The sequence below is a fragment of the Salmo salar genome, chromosome ssa04 (genome assembly GCF_905237065.1).
Source record: "Salmo salar chromosome ssa04, Ssal_v3.1, whole genome shotgun sequence".
Lineage (NCBI taxonomy): Eukaryota > Metazoa > Chordata > Actinopteri > Salmoniformes > Salmonidae > Salmo > Salmo salar.
In genome coordinates this window covers 31,606,842-31,629,075 of record NC_059445.1, presented here as the reverse complement: position 1 = coordinate 31,629,075, position 22,234 = coordinate 31,606,842, and positions in this window count along the sequence as shown.

Below are 22,234 nucleotides of genomic sequence, written 5' to 3'. Positions count from 1 at the left end.
AAGAACCTTGGCGTGATCCTGGACAACACCCTGTCGTTCTCCACTAACATCTAGGCGGTGACCCGATCCTGTAGGTTCATGCTCTACAACATTCGCAGAGTACGACCCTGCCTCACACAGGAAGCGGCGCAGGTCCTAATCCAGGCACTTGTCATCTCCCGTCTGGATTACTGCAACTCGCTGTTGGCTGGGCTCCCTGCCTGTGCCATTAAACCCCTACAACTCATCCAGAACGCCGCAGCCCGTCTGGTGTTCAACCTTCCCAAGTTCTCTCACGTCACCCCGCTCCTCCGCTCTCTCCACTGGCTTCCAGTTGAAGCTCGCATCCGCTACAAGACCATGGTGATTGCCTACGGAGCTGTGAAGGGAACGGCACCTCCATACCTTCAAGCTCTGATCAGGCCCTACACCCAAACAAGGGCACTGCGTTCATCCACCTCTGGCCTGCTGGCCCCCCTACCTCTGAGGAAGCACAGTTCCCGCTCAGCCCAGTCAAAACTGTTCGCTGCTCTGGCACCCCAATGGTGGAACAAGCTCCCTCACGACGCCAGGACAGCGGAGTCAATCACCACCTTCCGGAGACACCTGAAACCCCACCTCTTTAAGGAATACCTAGGATAGGATAAAGTAATCCTTCTAACCCCCCCCGTAAAAGGTTTAGATGCACTATTGTAAAGTGGTTGTTCCACTGGATATCATTAGGTGAATGCACCAATTTGTAAGTCGCTAAGGATAAGAGCGTCTGCTAAATGACTTAAATGTAATGTAAATGTAAATGTAATTTTTCAAGCTAGCATATAATGTCACAAAAACCCAGAAGACAGCTAAATGCAGCACTAACCTTTGATGATCTTCATCAGATGACACACCTAGGACATTATGTTATACAATACATGCATGTTTTGTTCAATCAAGTTCATATTTATATCAAAAAACAGCTTTTTACATTAGCATGTGACGTTCAGAACTAGCATACCCCCCGCAAACTTCCGGGGAATTTACTAACAATTTACTAAATTACTCACGATAAACGTTCCCAAAAAGCATAACAATTATTTTAAGAATTATAGATACAGAACTCCTCTATGCACTCGATATGTCCGATTTTAAAATAGCTTTTTGGTGAAAGCACATTTTGCAATATTCTAAGTACATAGCCCAGCCATCACGGGCTAGCTATTTAGACACCCGGCAAGTTTAGCCTTCACCAAAATCAGATTTACTATTATAAAAGTTTGATTACCTTTTGTTGTCTTCGTCAGAATGCACTCCCAGGACTGCTACTTCAATAACAAATGTTGGTTTGGTCCCAAATAATCCATTGTTATATCCGAATAGCGGCGTTTTGTTCGTGCATTCCAGAAACTATCCGAAATGGTATATCAGGGTCGTGCGCATGGCGCAATTCGTGACAAAAAAAATCTAAATATTCCATTACCGTACTTCGAAGCATGTCAACCGCTGTTTAAAATCAATTTTTATGCAATTTATCTCGTAAAAAAGCGATAATATTCCGACCGGGAATCTCCTTTTCGGCAAACAGAGGAAAAATCACAAAGACGGGGGCGGCCAGGGCACGCGCCTAAGCCCACAGTCCCTTGAGAAAGGCGATAATGTGTTTCAGCCTGGGGCTGGGATGACGACATTCTGTTTTTTCCCGGGCTCTGAGAGCCTTTGTAATTGAATGAGATGGCAAAGAAGTTCAAGAAATGGTCAGACAGGCCACTTCCTGTAAAGGAATCTCTCAGGTTTTGACCTGCCATTTGAGTTCTGTTATACTCACAGACACCATTCAAACAGTTTTAGAAACTTTGGAGTGTTTTCTATCCAAAGCCAATAATTATATGCATATTCTAGTTACTGGGCAGGAGTAGTAACCAGATTAAATCGGGTACGTTTTTTATCCAGCCGTGAAAATACTGCCCCCTAGCCATAACAGGTTAACAAAATAGCATGGCGCGAAATTCAAAACAGCAAAAATATCATAATTTCAATTTCTCAAACATACAACTATTTTACACCATTTTAACCTGTTGGGTCTAAAAATGTACCCGATTTAATCTGGTTACTAATCCTACCCAGTAACTAGAATATGCATATACGTATTATATATGGATAGAAAACACCCTAAAGTTTCTAAAACTGTTTGAATGGTGTCTGTGAGTATAACAGAACTCATTTGGCAGGCAAAACCCTGAGACATTTTCTGACAGGAAGTGGATACCTGATGTGTTGTATTGACTTTAAACCTATCCCATTGAAAAACACAGGGGCTTAGGAATATTTTGGCACTTCCTATTGCTTCCACTAGATGTCACCAGCCTTTACAAAGTGTTTTGAGTCTTCTGGAGGGAGATCTGACCGAACAAGAGCCATGGAACGATGATGTCCCATTAGACACCTGGCGCGCGAGTTCATGTTGGGTACCCTCGTTCCAATACGTTATAAAAGAGTATGCATTCGTCCACCTTGAATATTATTCATGTTCTGGTTAAAAAAGGCCCTAATGATTTATGCTATACAACGTTTGACATGTTTGAACGAACGGAAATATATTTTTTCCAAGTCCGGCTGGCTTACATCATGTGCTAACGAGACAGAGATTTTTGGACATAAATGATGAGCTTTTTTGAACAAAACTACATTCGTTATGGACCTGTGATACCTGGAAGTGACATCTGATGAAGAGAATCAAAGGTAATGGATTATTTACATAGTATTTTCGATTTTAGATCTCCCCAACATGACGTCTAGTCTGTATCGCAACGCGTATTTTTCTGGGCGCAGTGCTCAGATTATTGCAAAGTGTGATTTCCCAGTAAGGTTATTTTTAAATCTGGCAAGTTGATTGAGTTCAAGAGATGTAAATCTATAATTCTTTAAATGACAATATAATATTTTACCAATGTTTTCTAATTTTAATTATTTAATTTGTGACGCTGACTTGACTGCCGGTTATTGGAGGGAAACGATTTCCTCAACATCAATGCCATAGTAAAACGCTGTTTTTGGATATAAATATGAACTTGATAGAACTAAAAATGCATGCATTGTCTAACATAATGTCCTAGGAGTGTCATCTGATGGAGATTGTAAAAGGTTAGTGCATCATTTTAGCTGGTTTTATGGTTTTGGTGACCCTGTCTTTGACTTGACAAAACATTACACACAACTCTTGTAAATGTACTGTCCTAACATACTCTAAATTTATGCTTTCGCCGTAAAACCTTTTTGAAATCATAAAACGTGGTTAGATTAAGGAGATGTTTATCTTTCAAATGGTGTAAAATAGTTGTATTTTTGAAAAATTTGAATTTTGACATTTATTTGGATTCAAATTTGCCGCTCTTGAAATGCACCTGCTGTTGATGGAGTGCACCACGGGTGGCACGCTAGCGTCCCACCTAGCCCCAAGAGGTTTTAAAGATACACTTCTCCTTAATGTAACCACATTGTCCGATTTCAAAAAGGCTTTACAGCGAAAGCAAAACATTAGATTAGGTTAGGAGAGTACATAGACAAAAACAACCACACAGCCATTTTCCAAGCAAGGAGATATGTCACAAAAACCCAAAACACAGCGAAATGAAGCACAAACCTTTGACGATCTTCATCAGATGACACTCCTAGAACATCATGTTACACAATACATGTATGTTTTGTTCGATAAAGTTCATATTTATATCCAAAAACAGCATTTTACATTGGCGCGTGATGTTCAGAAAATGTATTCCCACCAAAACTTCCGATGAATGTGCACATCAATTTACAAAAATACTCATCATAAACGTTGACAAAATACAGAACAATTATTTTAAGAATTATAGATACAGTACTCCTTCATGCAACCGCTGTGTCAGATTTTAAAATAGCTTTTCGGCGAAAGCACATTTTTCAATATTCTGAGTACATAGCTCGCCATCAAAGCAAGCTATACACACACCCGCCAACTTCTGGGGTCAACTAAACTCAGAATTAGTATTATAAATATTATCTTACCTTTGCTGATCTTTGTCAGAATGCACTCCCAGGACTGCTACTTCCACAAGAAATGTTGTTTTTGTTCAAAATAATCCATATTTATGTTGAAATACGTTTTGTTCATGCGTTCAGGTCACTATCCAAAAGCATAACGCGCGAGCGCAATTCGAGACACAAAATGTTCCATCACCGTTCTTAGAAGCATGTCAAACATCATTTACGATCAATCTTTATGGTATTTTTTACGTAAAATTGCGATAATATTCCAACCGGACAATAGCATATTCATTCAAGAAGAAAAAGATGGAACGGTGTGCTCGCGGGGTCGCACATCTTCAATCCCTTGGTCCTCAGGCAGTCCACTCATTGACTGAGCTCCTTTTCTCTGCCCAGGTACAGGAGACGGATGAAAACATTTTCTGAAGGCTTTTGACAGCCAATGGAAGCCTTAGGAAGTGCAACGTGACCCCACAGACACTGTAGTTTCGATAGGCATTCAAAAGAAGAACTACATTTCTCAGATCTCCCACTTCCTCGTTGAATTTTTTTCAGGTTTTTGCCTGCCATATGAGTTCTGTTATACTCACAGACACCATTCGAACAGTTTTAGAAACTTCAGAGTGTTTTCTATCGAAATCTACTAATAATATGCATATTATTGTTTCTGGGCCAGAGTAGTAACCAGTTTAATTTGGGTATGTTTTTCATCTGGCCGTTAGTGTGCGTGTTTATTAATTGTTCATGGCGGTACTTGTCGGCTGGTTATGTTTGCCGGGTTATGTATTTACGAGTGACCGGTATTTCTCCGCACTGAGTATTGTCTGTAGACTGGTGCTGTCATGGAATTAAATACCTTGTACACTCATTTCTGCTCTCCTGCGCCTGATTCACTGCACCAGTTAACAGAAACACTCACCGTAAAATGGAGTCAGCAGGAGCAGGTGCCCCGGTATTAGGGGTTGAGGATCACGTCCAGCAATATGCTGCCATGTTACAGCATCTCGGCACCGCCATGGATCGCGTCCTGCAAACTATGGATCGTTGGGAGAGAAGAGGAGTTCCTTCAGTGCCTCCACCAGCACCACCACAGGCACCACCACTCACCCTTCCTTCACCCGGTCCCAGTGGGATTCGGCTTGCTCTTCCGAGTATGATGGGACAGCTGCCGGATGTCAGGGGTTCCTACTCCAGCTGGAGCTCTACCTGGCAACCATCCACCCGGCTCCTTCGGGCCGTTAGAGCGTGTCCGCCCTCGTCTCCTGTCTCTCAGGGAAAGCCCTGGAGTGGGCCAATGCCGTATGGGGGGAAGGAGAAGCAGTGCTGGACCAATACGAGTTCACCCGCCGCTTCCGGGCAGTATTCGACCACCCGCCTGAGGGTAGAGCAGCGGGTGAACGTCTCATCCACCTGAGGCAGGGGACGAGGAGCGCACAGGAGTTCACATTGGACTTTCGGACCCTGGCCCCCGGCGCGGGATGGAACGATAGGGCCCTGATCGATCACTACAGTTGTAGTTTGCGCGAGGACACCAATCTCACCTTTGACCAGCTGGTGGACCTGTCCATCCGGTTGAATAACCTGCTGACTACCCGCGGACGTCCAGATCGGGGTCTGTCGATTCCATCCCCCAGCACCACCGCTCCGACGCCCATGGAGCTGGGAGGTGCTGATGTTAGGGCGACCGGAGGAGGGGCCGTTCCATGCACAATCTGTGGCTGCAGAGGGCACACTGCCGGTCGGTGCAGGGGAGGTTCCTCTAGGAGTCGAGGCAGCAGGCAGGGGACTCTCGCGTCACCCCAGATGAGTCGGCACCAGGCTCACCCAGAGCCCTCTGTTGCTCACGTGTTTCTGTTTATTCATTTTCCTGAGTTTTCCCCGCATTCCCAGCATAAGGCGCTCGTAGATTCAGGCGCAGCTAGGAATTTTATTGACAGATCATTTGCCCATAGTTTAGGGATCTGTAATGGCCGTTGCAGGGAGTAGACCAAGGCGCAGCGTGGTTAGTGCTCATCATGAATTTATTGAACTGAACACTGAATCAAAAACCAAAGTGCAACAGCTAAACAGTTCTGTCAGGTAAGATATACTTAACAGAAATAAACCACCCACAAAACACAATGAGAAAACCCCTACATAAATATGGTCTCTAATCAGAGGCAATGATTTTCAGCTGCCTCCAATTAGAGACCAACCCCAAACAATTCCAACATAGAAACTGAAAAACTAGATATTTAAACATTGAAATAGAATAACATAGATCAACCCCCGAGTGGAAGACGGCTTTTAGTACCACCTCAGGGCACTATGAGTACCTCCTCATGCCGTACGGGTTGATGAATGCTCCATCAGTCTTCCAGGCATTTGTAGATGAGATTTTCAGGGACCTGCACGGGCAGGGTGTAGTGGTGTATATTGATGACATTCTGATATACTCCGCTACACGCGCCGAGCATGTGTCCCTGGTGCGCAGGGTGCTTGATCGACTGTTGGTGCATGACCTGTACGTCAAGGCTGAGAAATGTCTGTTCTTTAAACAGTCCGACTCCTTCCTAGGGTACCACATTTCCACTTCAGGGGTGGAGATGGAGAGTGACCGCATTTCAGCCGTGCGTAATTGGCCGACTCCCACCACGGTAAAGGAAGTGCAGCGGTTTCTAGGGTTTGCCAACTACTACTGGAGGTTTATCCGGGGCTTTGGTCAGGTAGTGGCTCCCAATTCCTCACTGCTGAACGGGGGACCGGTACGTTTGCAGTGGTCGGTTGAGGCGGACAGGGCTTTTGGTCACCTGAGGGCTCTGTTTACCTCTGCTCCCGTGCTGGCTCATCCGTATCCCTCTTTGGCGTTCATAGTGGAGGTGGATGCGTCCGAGGCTGGGATAGGAGCCGCGCTCTCTCAGCACTTGGGTACGCCACCAAAGCTCCGCCCCTGTGCCTTCTTTTCGAAGAAGCTCAGCCCGGCGGAGTGAAACTGTGACATGGGGGACCGGGAGCTGTTGGCTGTCGTCAAGGCTTTGAAGGCGTGGAGACATTGGCTTGAGGGGGCTAAACACCCTTTTCTCATCTGGACTGACCACCGCAATCTGCAGTACATCCGGGCGGCGAGGAGACTGAACCCTCGCCAGGCAAGGTGGGCCATGTTCTTTACCCGTTTTGTCTTCAACCTGTCCTACACACCAGGTTCCCAGAATGCTAAGGCAGACGCACTGTCCCAGATGTATGACACGGAGTCTGAGGTGCGGAGGTTCCTCCGCCCCCTCTGGACATCGAGGGGGCCCCGGCGTATGCAGTTCGAGCCATACTGGACTCGATTTGTCGGGCGAGGGGCCTTCAGTAACTCATGGAGTGGGAGGGGTACGGTCCGGAGGAGAGATGCTGGGTGCCGGTGGAGGACGTATTGGAGCCTTCGATGCTGCAAGAGTTCGATCGTCTCCATCCAGATCGCCCTGCGCCTCGTCCTCCGGGTCATCCCCGAGGCCGGTGTCGGTGCGCTGCTGGAGCCACGCGTCAAGGGGGGGTACTGTCACGACTTCCACCGAAGTCGGTCCCTCTCTTTGTTCGGGTGGCGTTCGGCGGTCGACGTCACCGGTCTTTTAGCCATCGCCGATCCACTTTTCATTTTCCATTTGTTTTGTCTTTGTTTCTACACACCTGGTTTCTATCCCCCAATTGCATTCATTATTTAACCCTCTGTTTCCCACGTTAGTGTGCGTGTTTATTGATTGTTCATGGCGGTACTTGTCGGCTGGTTATGTTTGCCCGGTTATGTATTTACGCCCGTTATTTTCGAGTGACCGGTATTTCTCCGCACTTTGAGTATTGTCTGTATACTGGTGCTGTCGTGGAATTAAATACCTTGTACACTCATTTCTGCTCTCGTGCGCCTGATTCACTGCACCAGTTAACCACCGCCTGACACACAGACCAGCAAATATTATTTACATCGCCAACATATGAATCACTACAAAACTTATTGTATGCCCTCTTATACACTATATTAGGCCCAGCCTTTGGATCTTTGATTTTCCTAGACATGGCTATTATTTTGTGATCACTACATCATATCAATTTGGATACTGCTTTAAAGCACATTTAGGCAGCATTAGTAAAGATGTGATAAATACATGTTGATGATTTCATTCCTGTGCTGTTTGTAAATACCCTGGTAGGTTGACTGACAACCTGAACCAGGTTTCAGGCACTGGTTACAGTTTGACGTTTTTTCTTGAGTGGGCAGCTTGATGAGAGCCAGTCAATATTTAAATCACCCAGAAAATATACTTCTCTGTTGATATCACATACATTACAAGCATTTCACACATATTATCCAGATACTGACTGTTAGCACTTGTTGGTCTACAGCAGATTCCCACAAGTATGGGCTTTAGGTGAGTCAGATGAACCTGTAGCCATATTACTTCAACAGTATTTAACATAATATCCACTCTAAGCTTTACAGGAATGTGGTTCTTCATATAGACCGCAACACCGCCCCCATTGGCATTTCAGTAAATGTTATAACCATGTATTGCTACCACTGTATCATCAAAGGTATTATCTAAGGGAGTTTCAGAGATAGTTAGAATATGAATGTCATCTGTTATTGACTTCATGGACCTTGTTGATAGGTTGCATATGTTAAAATGGGCTATTTTTTATCACTTTTCTGTGTTGCTTGATTGTTTTTAATGCTTTACTGGGAAGCCTATCAGAAGTAGACTTGATAGTGCAGGGTGAGCTGCACAAAGGGCACACCACCTCAGTGCTAACAGGGTAACTCTGGTTCATCGGCTCATGATTACTGCATCCAATAGCTGTAGGATTAACAAAGGTATTCAGGGCAATTAGGGGGACATAAATTCAGTTACTTACATTGTGTCTGCCAATGCCCCTAGGATAATTGTCACGTTCTGACCATAGAAAGCTTTTATTTTCTATGGTAGAGTAGGTCAGGGCGTGACAGGGGGTTTTGTCTAGTTTATTTATTTCTATGTTGGTTCTAGTTTCTTTTTTCTATGTTGGGGGTTTTGTCTAGTTTCTGTATTTCTATGTGGGGTTCTAGTTTTTGTATTTCTATGTTGTTGTTTTTTGGGATGATCTCCAGTTAGAGGTAGCTGGTCATCGTTGTCTCTAATTGGGGATCATATTTAAGTTGTTGGTTTTCCCACTAGGTTTTGTGGGAGATTATTTTGAGTAAGTGTATGTTGCACCTCTTCGTCACGGTTTGTTGTTTTGTTCATTAGTTTATTTGTATGTCTTGCATAGTTTCACAGTTATAATAAAATGTGGAACGATACACACGCTGCACTTTGGTCCCATTCTTCAGACAGCCGTGACAGAATCTCCCACCACCAAAGGACCAAGCAGCGTGGTCAGGACAAATGGACATGGGAGGAAATCCTGGACGGGAAAGGACCCTGGAAGCAGGCCGGGGAGTATCGCCGTCCGAAGGAGGAGATTAAAGCAGCGAGAGCAGAGCGGCAACGATACGAGGAACTAGCACGGCAACGACGGAAGCACGAGAGGCAGCCCCAAGATTTTTTTGGGGGGGGGGCACACGGGTTGGTCGGCGAAGCCGAGGGGTGAGTCTGAGAGCGAAGAGGTATATTGGGAGAGACTGAGCGAGGAGTACTGTGAGATAGTGGAGGGGGCTGTTGGTTTGGCATAGTATGTACGGCATTTTCCCTGAGGAGCATGTTAGCCGTCAGATGCCACCTGAGTCAGCTCCCCGTACTCATCCCAAGAAGTGTGTTAAAGTTCCATTACAAATGAGGTCGGCTATACGCACCATGTCTCCAGTGCGCATTCACAGCCCAGTACGTCCTGTGCCAACTCTCCGATACTCACCGTGGGGAGCGGGTGACCTGTCAGGCACCATGTTTTGCGATGATACGCACAGTGTCTCCAGTGTGCATTCACAGCCCAGTACGCCCTGTGCCTGCTCCTCGCACTCGCCCGGAAGTGCGTGTCACCAGTCTGGGGCCACCTGTCCCGGCTCCACGCACTAGGCCTTCAGTGAGTCTCTCCAGTCCGGTGTGTCCTGTTCCTGCTCCCCGCACTCGCCCTGAGGTGTGTGTTACCAGTCTGGCGCCACCTGTGCTAGCCCCACGCATGAGGCCTCCAGTGCGCCTGCCCAGTCCGGGGTGTGCTGTTCCTGCTCACCGCACTCGCCCTGAGGTGCGTGTTACCAGTCTGGTGCCACCTGTGCTAGCCCCACGCATCAGGCCTCCAGTGCGCCTGTCCAGTCCGGGGTGTCCTGTTCCTGCTCCCCACACTCGCCCTGAGGTGCGTGTTACCAGTCTGACGCCACCTGTGCCAGCCCCACGCATCAGGCTTCCGGCGACAGTTCCCAGTCCAGAGCTTCCGACGACAGTTCCCAGTCCAGAGCTTACGGCGACAATTCCCAGTCCAGAGCTTACGGCGACAATTCCCAGTCCAGAGCTTCCGGCGACAATTCCCAGTCCAGAGCTTCCGGCAACAGTTCCCAGTCCAGAGCTTCCGGCAACAGTTCCCAGTCTGGAACCTCCTGAGACGGCCCACAGTCCGGAACCTCCTGAGACGGCCCACAGTCCGGAACCTCCTGAGACGGCCCACAGTCCGGAACCTCCTGAGACGGCCCACAGTCCGGAACCTCCTGAGACGGCCCACAGTCCGGAGCCTCCTGAGACGGCCCACAATCCGGAGCCTCCAGTGATGATCCACGTGCCGGTGACACAAAAGCGGAGGGATCAGCTGGCGGAGTGGGGGCTACGCCCCGAACCGGAGCCACCTCCTATGCTGGGGGATAAGCAGGATGAGAGGGTTCTTCATCCTGCCCCAGAACCACCTCCGATGCAGGAGGATCCGCGGGATGAGAAGGTTCTTCGTCCTGCACCAGAGCCGCCACCAACATTAGACACCCACCCTAACCCTCCCTGTTTTTCTTGTGTTTAGGTTTTTGTGTTCGGAGTCCGCACCTTTGGGGGGGTGGGGTACTGTCACGTTCTGACCATAGAAAGCTTTTATTTTCTATGGTAGAGTAGGTCAGGGCGTGACAGGGGGTTTTGTCTAGTTTATTTATTTCTATGTTGGTTCTAGTTTATTTTTTCTATGTTGGGGGTTTTGTCTAGTTTCTGTATTTCTATGTTGTTTTTTGGGGGGGTGATCTCCAATTAGAGGCAGCTGGTCATCGTTGTCTCTAATTGGGGATCATATTTAAGTTGTTGGTTTTCCCACTAGGTTTTGTGGGAGATTATTTTGAGTAAGTGTATGTTGCACCTCTTCGTCACGGTTCGTTGTTTTGTTCATTAGTATGTCTTGCATAGTTTCACAGTTATAATAAAATGTGGAACGATACACACGCTGCACTTTGGTCCCATTCTTCAGACAGCCGTGACAATAATGTACATTTAATGCAGCATTATTATGACTCATTGTAACAATCGTAGGGATTAGCTGAGCTGGTCTTGGGTCATTGATAAGTCATTGTTTCAACACAGCCTTGAAATGCGGGGACAGACTCCAGGAACCAAGATGATTTGGAAGGACTCCGTCATTCCTGTAGAGTATCTTCTGTTTCCAGAAGGTGTCAAAGTTATCTATTAAAGTGACTCCAGCAGAGCAGTAATATTTTAGCCAGATGGGTAAGGCCAGTAGCCTGCTGAATCTTTCACACCTGCAGGCCAACAATGTTACTGGACCTGAAATAATTGGCCGTTTTTTGGAGTCTTTTAATGCTAAAATCAGTTCCTTAAAATCAATTTTCAGATGTTCCGAGCTAGCCCTCCTGATGTCGTTTGTCCCCACATGGACTACGACGTTGTCAGCTCCCAGCATCTGTCGTAGAACTGTCGGAAGCAGCCTTTCGATATACTGTACTAGTGCTGCTGCGTAGCACAGGGTTTTTGCCTTGGGAACCGAGATGTCTCTCACCATAGAGCTGCCTATGATGACAGCTGGCGATGTTAAATGGGCCAGTCTCTCAGGCAGCCTCACGGTCTCATGAGGGTTGGAGCTCCGAGGATCTGAACCCGAGGTAGAAGCCACTGGAGAGGGAGACAGAGCCGAGGACGAAGACGCAGGGACCTCCGGATCCGATCTCGAATGGGAAGCCCCCAAGGAAGAAGGCACTGGACCTCTGCATCCAGGGCAGCAAAGCTGTTTCTGGTCTGTGTCAGGTCTGGGCTCAACATCTACAAGGAGACTCCTGTTGCCAGAGAACACTGTCTTCAACTTCCACCGCGAGTGACGTATCTCCATGAGTGGTTGGTTGGGTCGAGAACAGCTCCGTTCTCCAGGGAAGGGGGAGATCCCTTCGGGGATGGAACCCTGCTGAGCACCGGCCAGTTGGCTGTGGAGAGCCGACACCAGCTGTTATTTACAAATAGACACAGACCGCCACCCTTTGTCTTACAGGAGGCAGCTGTTCTACCTTGCCGAAATGTTCAGGCTGAGAGAGAAGATAGAGCAGCTGACTCTGTCTGGACTGAAATGAAGCGTCAACTAAACACTTTTCCGTAGAGAGCCACTCATTCATTAACATATAGTCGTGGCAAAAAGTTTTGAGAATGACACAAATATTAATTTTCACAAAGTTTGCTGCTTCAGTGTCTTTAGATATTTTTGTCAGATGTTACTATGGAATACTGAAGTATAATTACAAGCATTTCACAAGTGTCAAAGGCTTTTATTGACAATTACATGAAGTTGATGCAAAGAGTCAATATTTTCAGTGTTGACCCTTCTTTTTCAAGAGCTCTGCAATCCGCCCTGGCATGCTGTCAATTAACTTCTGGGCCACATCCTGACTGATGGCAGCCCATTCTTGCATAATCAATGCTTGGAGTTTGTCAGAATTTGTGTGTTTTTGTTTGTCCACCCGCCTCTTGAGGATTGACCACAAGTTCTCAATGAGATTAAGGTCTGGGGAGTTTCCTGGCCATGGACCCAAAATATCGATGTTTTGTTCCCCGAGCCACTTAATTATCACTTTTGCCTTATGTCAAGGTGCTCCATCATGCTGGAAAAGGCATTGTTTGTCACCAAACTGTTCCTGGATGGTTGGGAGAAGTTGCTCTCGGAGGATGTGTTGGTACCATTCTTTATTCATGGCTGTGTTCTTAGGCAAAATTGTGAGTGAGCCCACTCCCTTGGCAGAGAAGCAACCCCACACATGAATGGTCTCAGGATGCTTTAGTGTTGGCATGACACAGGACTGATGGTAGCGCTCACCTTGTCTTCTCCGGACAAGCTTTTTTCCAGATGCCCCAAACAATCGGAAAAGGGAATCATCAGAGAAAAGGACTTTACCCCAGTCCTCAGCAGTCCAATCCCTGTACCTGATGCAGAAAATCAATTTGTCCCTGATGTTTTTTCTGGAGAGAAGTGGCTTCTTTGCTGCCCTTCTTGACACCAGGCCATCCTCCAAAAGTCTTCGCCTCACTGTGCGTGCAGATGCACTCACACCTGCCTGCTGCCTTTCCTGAGCAAGCTCTGTACTGGTGGTGCCCCGATCCCGCAGCTGAATCAACTTTAGGAGACGGTCTGGGCGCTTGCTGGACTTTCTTGGGCGCCCTGAAGCCTTCTTCACAACAATTTAACCACTCTCCTTGAAGTTCTTGATGATCCGATAAATGGTTGATTTAGGTGCAAGAAATACAGTTGAAGTTGGAAGTTTACATACACTTAGGTTGGAGTCATTAAAACTCGTTTTTCAAACACTCCACAAATTTCTTGTTAACAAACTATTGTTTTGGCAAGTCGGTTAGGACATCGACTTTCTGCATGACACAAGTCATTTTTCCAACAATTGTTTACAGACAGACTATTTCAGTTATAATTCACATTTTCACAATTCCAGTGGGTCAGAAGTTTACATACACTAAGTTGACTGTGCCTTTAAACAGCTTGGAAAATTCCAGAAAATGATGTCATGGCTTTAGAAGCTTCTGATAGGCTAAATGACATAATTTGAGTCAATTGGATGTGTACCTGTGGATGTATTTCAAGGCCTACCTTCAAACTCAGTGCCTCTTTGCTTGACATCATGGGAGAATCAAAAGAAATCAGCCAAGACCTCAGAAGAAAAATAATTGTAGACCTCCACAAGTCTGGTTCAACCTCGGGAGCAATTTCCAAATGCCTGAAGGTACCACGTTCATCTGTACAAACAATTGTACGCAAGTATAAACACCATGGGACCACGCAGCCGTCATACCACTCAGGAAGGAGACGTGTTCTGTCTCCTAGAGATGAACGTACTTTGGTGCGAAAAGTGCAAATAAATCCCAGAACAACAGCAAAGGACCTTGTGAAGATTCTGGAAGAAACGGGTACAAAAGTATCTATATCCACAGTAAAACGAGTCCTATATCGACATAACCTGAAAGGCCGCTCAGCAAGGAAGAAGCCACTGCTCCAAAACCGCCATAAAAAAGCCAGACTCTGGTTTGCAACAGCACATGGGGACAACGGTCATAGTTTTTGGAGAAATGTCCTCTGGTCTGATGAAACAAAAATAGAACTGTTTGGCCATAATGACCATTGTTATGTTTGGAGGAAAAAGAGGGAGGCTTGCAAGCCGAAGAACACCATCCCAACTGTGAAGCACGGGGGTGGCAGCATCATGTTGTGGGGGTGCTTTGCTGCAGGAGGGACTGGTGCACTTCACAAAATAGATGGCATCATGATGCAGGAAAATTATGTGGATATATTGAAGCAACATCTCAAGACATCAGTCAGGAAGTTAAAGCTTGGTCGCAAATGGGTCTTCCAAATGGACAATGACCACAAGCGTACTTCCAAAGTTGTGGCAAAATGGCTTTAAGGACAACTTAGTCAAGGTATTGGAGTGGCCATCGCAAAGCCCTGACCTCAATCCTATAGAAAATTTCTGGGCAGAACTGAAAAAGCGTGTGCGAGCAAGGAGGCCAACAAATCTGACTCAGTTACACCAGCTCTGTCAAGAGGAATGGGCAAAAATTCAACCAACTTATTGTGGGAAGTTTGTGGAAGGCTACCCAAAACGTTTGACCCAAGTTAAACAATTTAAAGGCAATGCTACCAAATACTATTTGAGTGTATGTAAACTTCTGACCCACTGGGAATGTGATGAAAGAAATAAAAGCTGAAATAAATCATTCTCTCTACTATTATTCTGACATTTCACATTCTTAAAATAAAGTGGTGATCCTAACTGACCTAAGCCGGGGAATGTTTACTAGGATTAAATGTCAGAAATTGTGAGAAACTGAGTTTAAATGTATTTGGCTAAGGTGTATGCAAACTTCCGACTTCAACTGCATCAGAGCTCTACCATCTGCCTCCTGTGTCTGCATTTTGGTCTCGCCTTGTGCCCATATAATAAGAGTGATTATTGGTCCAGAGGAGGGACTGATGTATATTGACTAATTGATTTGAGAATGTTTTAGTATGTTTATAACTGTAGAAGTGCATTAGGAGTAATAACTAGTGTGTTATGGGTTAGATGGTATGATATATATGTGCAAATGTATCTGTAGCAGGGGGAGGGGGTGTTGGGACAGCGTTGGTCTGTTCCACACACATTACTCCTTACAGTACCTGCAGCGGTAAAGATCGTAATGTCTCTTCTCGGTGGGTGCATAGTTCTCACGAGAAGTGAGGTCCAGCTGCATAATGGGTGAGCTTGAAGACACCATGACAGAGGAAGCGGAGCAAAAGAGAGCGAGAGAGACTAGATTCCACTGTAGACATGCAGATGGGTTGGGTCTGGGAGCTACTTTAACATCATAGTTGGGTTGGGTTAGCTGTTTTATTAGTTAATGCATCATAAGAAAGAGGATAGATGTTGGGGTAATTGTACTCTAAACAACATTTTGAAGACACCGATGTGAAAGCGTATACAGTGCGATGTAACTTTGATTAAGGATACGCACTTGACTATCAGGTGACGTGCCTATCAGGTGGCAATGGAGGAGATGAAAGTGAAAAGGACATGGCTTGGGAACACCTCTCGAAACCAGGGGCCGGAAAAGGGGAAGACTGGGCGAAAGCATGAGGAGGCTTTTTAGGGCTTTAATTTTTGTGGAATCCAGCAGAAAAGTATCCTGGAGGCATAGAGTCAGGTGAAGAAAGAGTGGGAATTGTCATGGTCTCAGACTTTGGTTTTCATGCATATATAATTATGCATAGCTTATCACTTTCTTAGGAACCAGAAGGAGAAAGTGGAGAAACTAAAAGCAGCTCAGCTGAAGTGAAGGAAGTCACCAGCTTCAGCTGGAATGTCATTATGTTGTGTGATGAGAGATGGAAATAAGATTGTGTATGGTGTAATCATAGAACAGAGGCCATAAGTCTCTGAGTTTGAAAACCTCCCGGAAAGAAGGTCAAACCTGAACCAGGACCAGAGGTTCCCCGTTCGGTGATCCCAGGGTACCGGGTCTACATCCGAGTGTTCCGGAGGAAGTGGAACGAGCCAAGGCTAGAGGGTCCCTACAAGGTGGTCCTAGCGACACCAACAGCCATCCAGGTGGAAGGAAGCACTACGTGGTACCATCTAAACCACTGCACCAGAGTTCCGGAAGGGAACAGGTGAGCGACCATCGAGCCATGAGGAAGCAGAGGATGCTGATACACTAGGCAGGAGCCTGGAGGAAGGAAACAGAATGAGAAGAAGAGCAAGGTACAACTCCCACTAAAGATCCAGAGAGTCCTGAAGATCCAGAGAGTCAAGGGATGGGGAAGAGTGACATACATGTTGCTCCTGATGGCATACCTATTCTGGCAGATACCCCAGACGGGGCACTGACCAAGGGGATGGAGAAACAACAAGAAATAGAGGAGGTTGACTTCCCCGCCATCGACTTCTCTGCCCTCTCATGGTCCCCGTAACAGGGATCTGGTAAAAGAACAACTATGGAGGGAAGCAGAAGAAAATGACTGTAAAACAGATGACTGTGCAGACAGTCATTACCACCCTACCTGAGGAGGTGTACCCTGTCCCTGGAGCTCCAGGACAATACACTGACAAAATAGGAAAAACATGCAATACTAAAGGAGGACTGTCCATTTGGAAATCCTGAATGCCTATGGGGAGTAGCTCCAGGGGGAGGATGGGCTTGTCGTACCTATCAAGAACAACAACAATTGTTAGAGACTTCCTGACATATATTCAGTTGCGGACTATGTGAAGGATAATGAGGATCCTAATCCTGATCACAGGTTTCAACCGAATGTAGGAGCACATTGGCACCAACAGAGCCCTTAAAGAGGGTATTGTAAGTGGTGCTCAAAGGGATGGAAAGAAAGAGATGGACATTATCATCATATTGGTGGTTTTCGTTCAAAGACGAAAGAATAAAAACATGGAGTCGACTCGTGCACGAGCCTGAGTCTCAGAGTACTGTGACCGGCCACTATCCAAACGCGCTAATGTTTTTCAGCCAGAGCCTGCAAAGCCACGATTCAGCTTTTTGCCGCCTTCTGAGAGCCCATGGGAGCCGTAGGAAGTGTCACGTCATGCCAGAGATCCCCTGTATTGGATAGAGATAATCAAGAAGGCCAAGAAATGGTCAGACAGGGTACTTCCTGTACAGAATCTTCTCAGGTTTTGGCCTGCCAAATGAGTTCTGTTATACTCACAGACACCATTCATAACAGTTTTAGAAACTTTGGAGTGTTTTCTATCCAAAGCTAATAATTATATGCATATTCTAGTTTCTGGGCAGGAGTAATAATCAGATTAAATCGGGTACGTTTTTTATCCGGCCGTGAAAATACTGCCCCCTAGCCATAACAGGTTAAAATGCTAAATAGCACTAAAGGGAGAAAGCAAAGGCACTATGTGTAATCCTGGGATTAAGTGTACTTTTTGGTATAATTCTATAATGGCCTATAGTTATCTGTACTTAATCCTATACTGGCCTGTAGTAATATTATAGTCCAATAATGGCATGTAGCAATCTTATAATTGCCGATAGTAATCTGTACTTATTATTTTCTGGAAATAATGTATAGGCGCGCCACCAATATAATTGATCCAAGGAACTAGAGGGGAGGGGAAACCCCGCCTAGAAGAAAGAACTTAGATTTGAAAACAATGGTGGAGTAAAGCCGAGGTGATATGGTTATTAGCATAAAGTGGAGGAACTATGAAACTTGTATAAGCATGAAACTGTATAAAAGGAGTGGATTGAGACTGAGTCTGGCAGTTGGTCTATGGGCCAGCTCGGCGTGTTACTTTGTAATAAAGTCTATTCACAAGTTCCAGTATCTGCGAAATATGATTGAGCGAATATTTCCACGACATTACCCGTGGTTGGGAACCACTGTTGCAGCTAAAAAACCTGGGTTGTTTATAAACAACCAAGTCTCGTTTTCTACATAAACAGTATCCTCTCTTGAAATCTGGGTCCTTGAGTTTTCCAGCCTTAGCCTGCCTACGCTATATGCCAGTGATCGAAATCAACACAGGTAGGCTGCAATTGTTTTCATACATCATCGGATTGGTCGTTGCCTGGGAACCGTAAACCAGCATAGGTGTCATCACACTCTCTCATCTGATTGGTCGAGTAGGCGGGCCTTATGACTGTGGCTGTGGTAATTTGTGACTAATTAACCTCTATGGGCTAGGTGGGACGCTACTCAACAGCCAGTTGAATCCTGTGGCGCGTTATTCAAATACCTTAGAAATGCCATTACTTCAATTTTTCAAAAATATGACTATTTTACACCATTTTAAAGATAAGACTCTCGTTAATCTAACCACACTGTCCGATTTCAAAAAGGCTTTACAACGAAAGCAAAACATTAGATTATGTCAGCAGTGTACCCAGCCAGAAATAATCACACACCCATTTTTCAAGCTAGCATATAAGGTCACATAAACCCAAACCACAGCTAAATGTAGCACTAACCTTTGATGATCTTCATCAGATGACAACCCTAGGACATTATGTTATACAATACATGCATGTTTTGTTCAATCAAGTTCATATTTATATCAAAAAACAGCTTTTTACATTAGCATGTGACTAGCATGTGACTAGCATTCCCACCGAACACTGCCGGTGAATTTACAAAATTACTCACGATAAACGTTCACAAAAAGCATAACAATTATTTTAAGAATTATAGATACAGAACTCCTCTATGCACTCGATATGTCCGATTTTAAAATAACTTTTCGGTGAAAGCACATTTTGCAATATTCTCAGTAGATAGCCCGGCATCACAGGGCTAGCTATTTAGACAACCAGCAAGTTTAGCACTCATCAAAGTCAGATTTACTATAAGAAAAATGTTATTACCTTTGTTGTCTTCGTCAGAATGCACTCCCAGGACTTCTACTTCAATAACAAATGTTGGTTTGGTCCAAAATAATCCATCGTTATATCCAAATAACGGCGTTTTGTTTGTGCGTTCAAGACACTATCCTAAAGGGTAAATAAGGGTGGCGAGCATGGCGCAATTCGTGACAAAAAAATTCTAAATATTCCATTACCGTACTTCGAAGCATGTCAACCGCTGTTTAAAATCTATTTTTATGCAATTTTTCTCATAAAAAAGCGATAATATTCCGACCGGGAATCTGCGTTTAGGTAAACAGACAAAGGAAAAGAAAGCATTCGGTCGACGCGGGCACGCGCCTAAGCCCATAGTACTCTGAGTGGCCACTTGCCAAAAGCGATAATGTGTTTCAGCCAGAGCCTGCCTCGATATCGTTCAGCTTTTTCCCGGGCTCTGAGAGCCTATGGAAGACGTAGGAAGTGTCACGTTATTGCACAGATCCTGAGTCTTCAATAAAAAGAGCCAAGATGAAACACTACTTCTCAGACAGGCCACTTCCTGCTTGAAATCTTCTCAGGTTTTGGCCTGCCATATGAGTTCTGTTATACTCACAGACACCATTCAAACAGTTTTATAAACTTTAAGGTGTTTTCTATCCAAAGCCAATAATTATATGCATATTCTAGTTACTGGGCAGGAGTAGTAACCAGATTAAATCGGGTACGTTTTTAATCCGGCTGTGTCAATACTGTCCCCTAGCCCTAACAGGTTAACAACCTAAGTATTACGAAACTTCTATTCGATCAAATAAGCCACCTGTAGCAAATAAACCATTACATTTTTGTTAACCAAATTCGAAACTCATTGACCTCCATACAAAAACAAACTGCTTGGTGAGCGGAATTTTTTTTTTAAAAACGCCACCAGCTGGAGAAGATAGATTTTGGCCCCAGTTATCCCCGCTGAGGTATAATAATGGCACTTTCACATGCTAGTCGGATTAGGAAACTCGGAAATGTCCGACTTGCTGATTCGTTGAACACGGCACGTGTATACCACTTAGCAACTTGAACATTTCAGAGTTTCCTAGTTCCGACTACCACATGAACGCAGCATAAGAACGGGTTGTCCCTCTCGCTTCATCTCTTCCTCTTTTTGGGTGGATATGAGAGGGGATGTGGATAGTATGAATAACTGGGTGAGAACAGCATTAGTGGGGGCAGCTACTGAGGCTATACCTAAGAGTTCAGGGAGGAGAAGGAGTAAAGCAGTCCCATGGTGGACGCAGGAATGTGGGGAAATGGCAAGGATTAGGAACATGGCATTTAGAGTACTGAAAAGGATGCATGACTTCCAACATCTGAGGAGGAGGGGCAGAGGGGGAGAGAGAGAACAAGAGAGGAGCATCCTGGAGTGCTGGATAGGAGGAAGGATGTAAATTATGTGCTGAAATCACCATTTACCATGCTAGAGGTAAAGAGGGTAAAGATGCAGTGTGCTATGTTATGTTGGCCCATCTAGGTGATAAGGCACTGGATAAGGTTTTGGTGTTGTACAACAGTGTGTAGGAGGAGGAGAAACTACCTGGCAGTTGAAAGGAGGCAGTAGTGGTACCAATCCGGAAGCCAGGGAAGGACCCAAAGAGGCCAACAAGCTATCGGCCAAATAACCTGTTAGGGCTAGGGGGCAGTATTGACACGGCTGGATAAAAAACATACCCGATTTAATCTGGTTACCACTCCTACCCAGTAACTAGAATATGCATATACTTATTACATATGGATAGAAAACACCCTAAAGTTTCTAAAACTGTTTGAATGGTGTCTGTGAGTATAACAGAACTCAAATGGCAGGTCAAAACCTGAGAGATTCCTTTACAGGAAGTGGCCTGTCTGACCATTTCTTGAACTTCTTTTCCATCTCTATCTTTTACTAAGGATCTCTGCTCTAACGTGACACTTCCCACGTCTTCCATAGGCGCTCAGAGCCCGGGAAAAAACAGAATGTCGTCATCCCAGCCCCAGGCTGAAACACATTATCGCCTTTCTCAAGTGGCCGATCAAGGGACTCTGGGCTTATGCGCGTGACCCGACCGCCCCCGCCTTTGTGATTTTTTCCTCTGTTTCCCGAAAAGGAGATTCCCTGTCGGAATATTATTGCTTTTCTACGAGAAAAATGGCGTAAAAATTGATTTTAAACAGCGGTTGACATGCTTCGAAGTACGGTAATGGAATATTTAGATTTTTTTTGTCACGAATTGCGCCATGCGCGCGACCCTTCTTTACCATTTCGGATAGTGTCTGGAACGCACGAACAAAACGCCGCTATTCGGATATAACGATGGATTATTTTGGACCAAACCAACATTTGTTATTGAAGTAGCAGTCCTGGGAGTGCATTCTGACGAAGACAACAAAAGGTAATCAAACTTTTATAATAGTAAATATGATTATGGTGAGTGCTAAACTTGCCGGGTGTCTAAATAGCTAGCCCGTGATGCCTGGGCTATGTACTTAGAATATTGCAAAATGTGCTTTCACCAAAAAGCTATTTTAAAATCGGACATATCGAGTGCATAGAGGAGGTCTGTATCTATAATTCTTAAAATAATTGTTATGCTTTTTGTGAACGTTTATCGTGAGTAATTTAGTAAAATGTTAGCGAATTCCCCGGAAGTATGCTAGTTCTGAACGTCACATGCTAATGTAAAAAGCTGGTTTTTGATATAAATATGAACTTGATTGAACAAAACATGCATGTATTGTATAACATAATGTCCTAGGGTTGTCATCTGATGAAGATCATCAAAGGTGAGTGCTGCATTTAGCTGTCTTCTGGGTTTTGGTGACATTATATGCTGGCTTGAAAAATGGGTGTCTGATTATTTCTGGCTTGGTACTCTGCTGACATAATCTAATGTTTTGCTTTCGTTGTAAAGCCTTTTTGAAATTGGACAGTGTGGTTAGATTAACGAGAGTCTTGTCTTTAAATAGCTGTAAAATAGTCATAT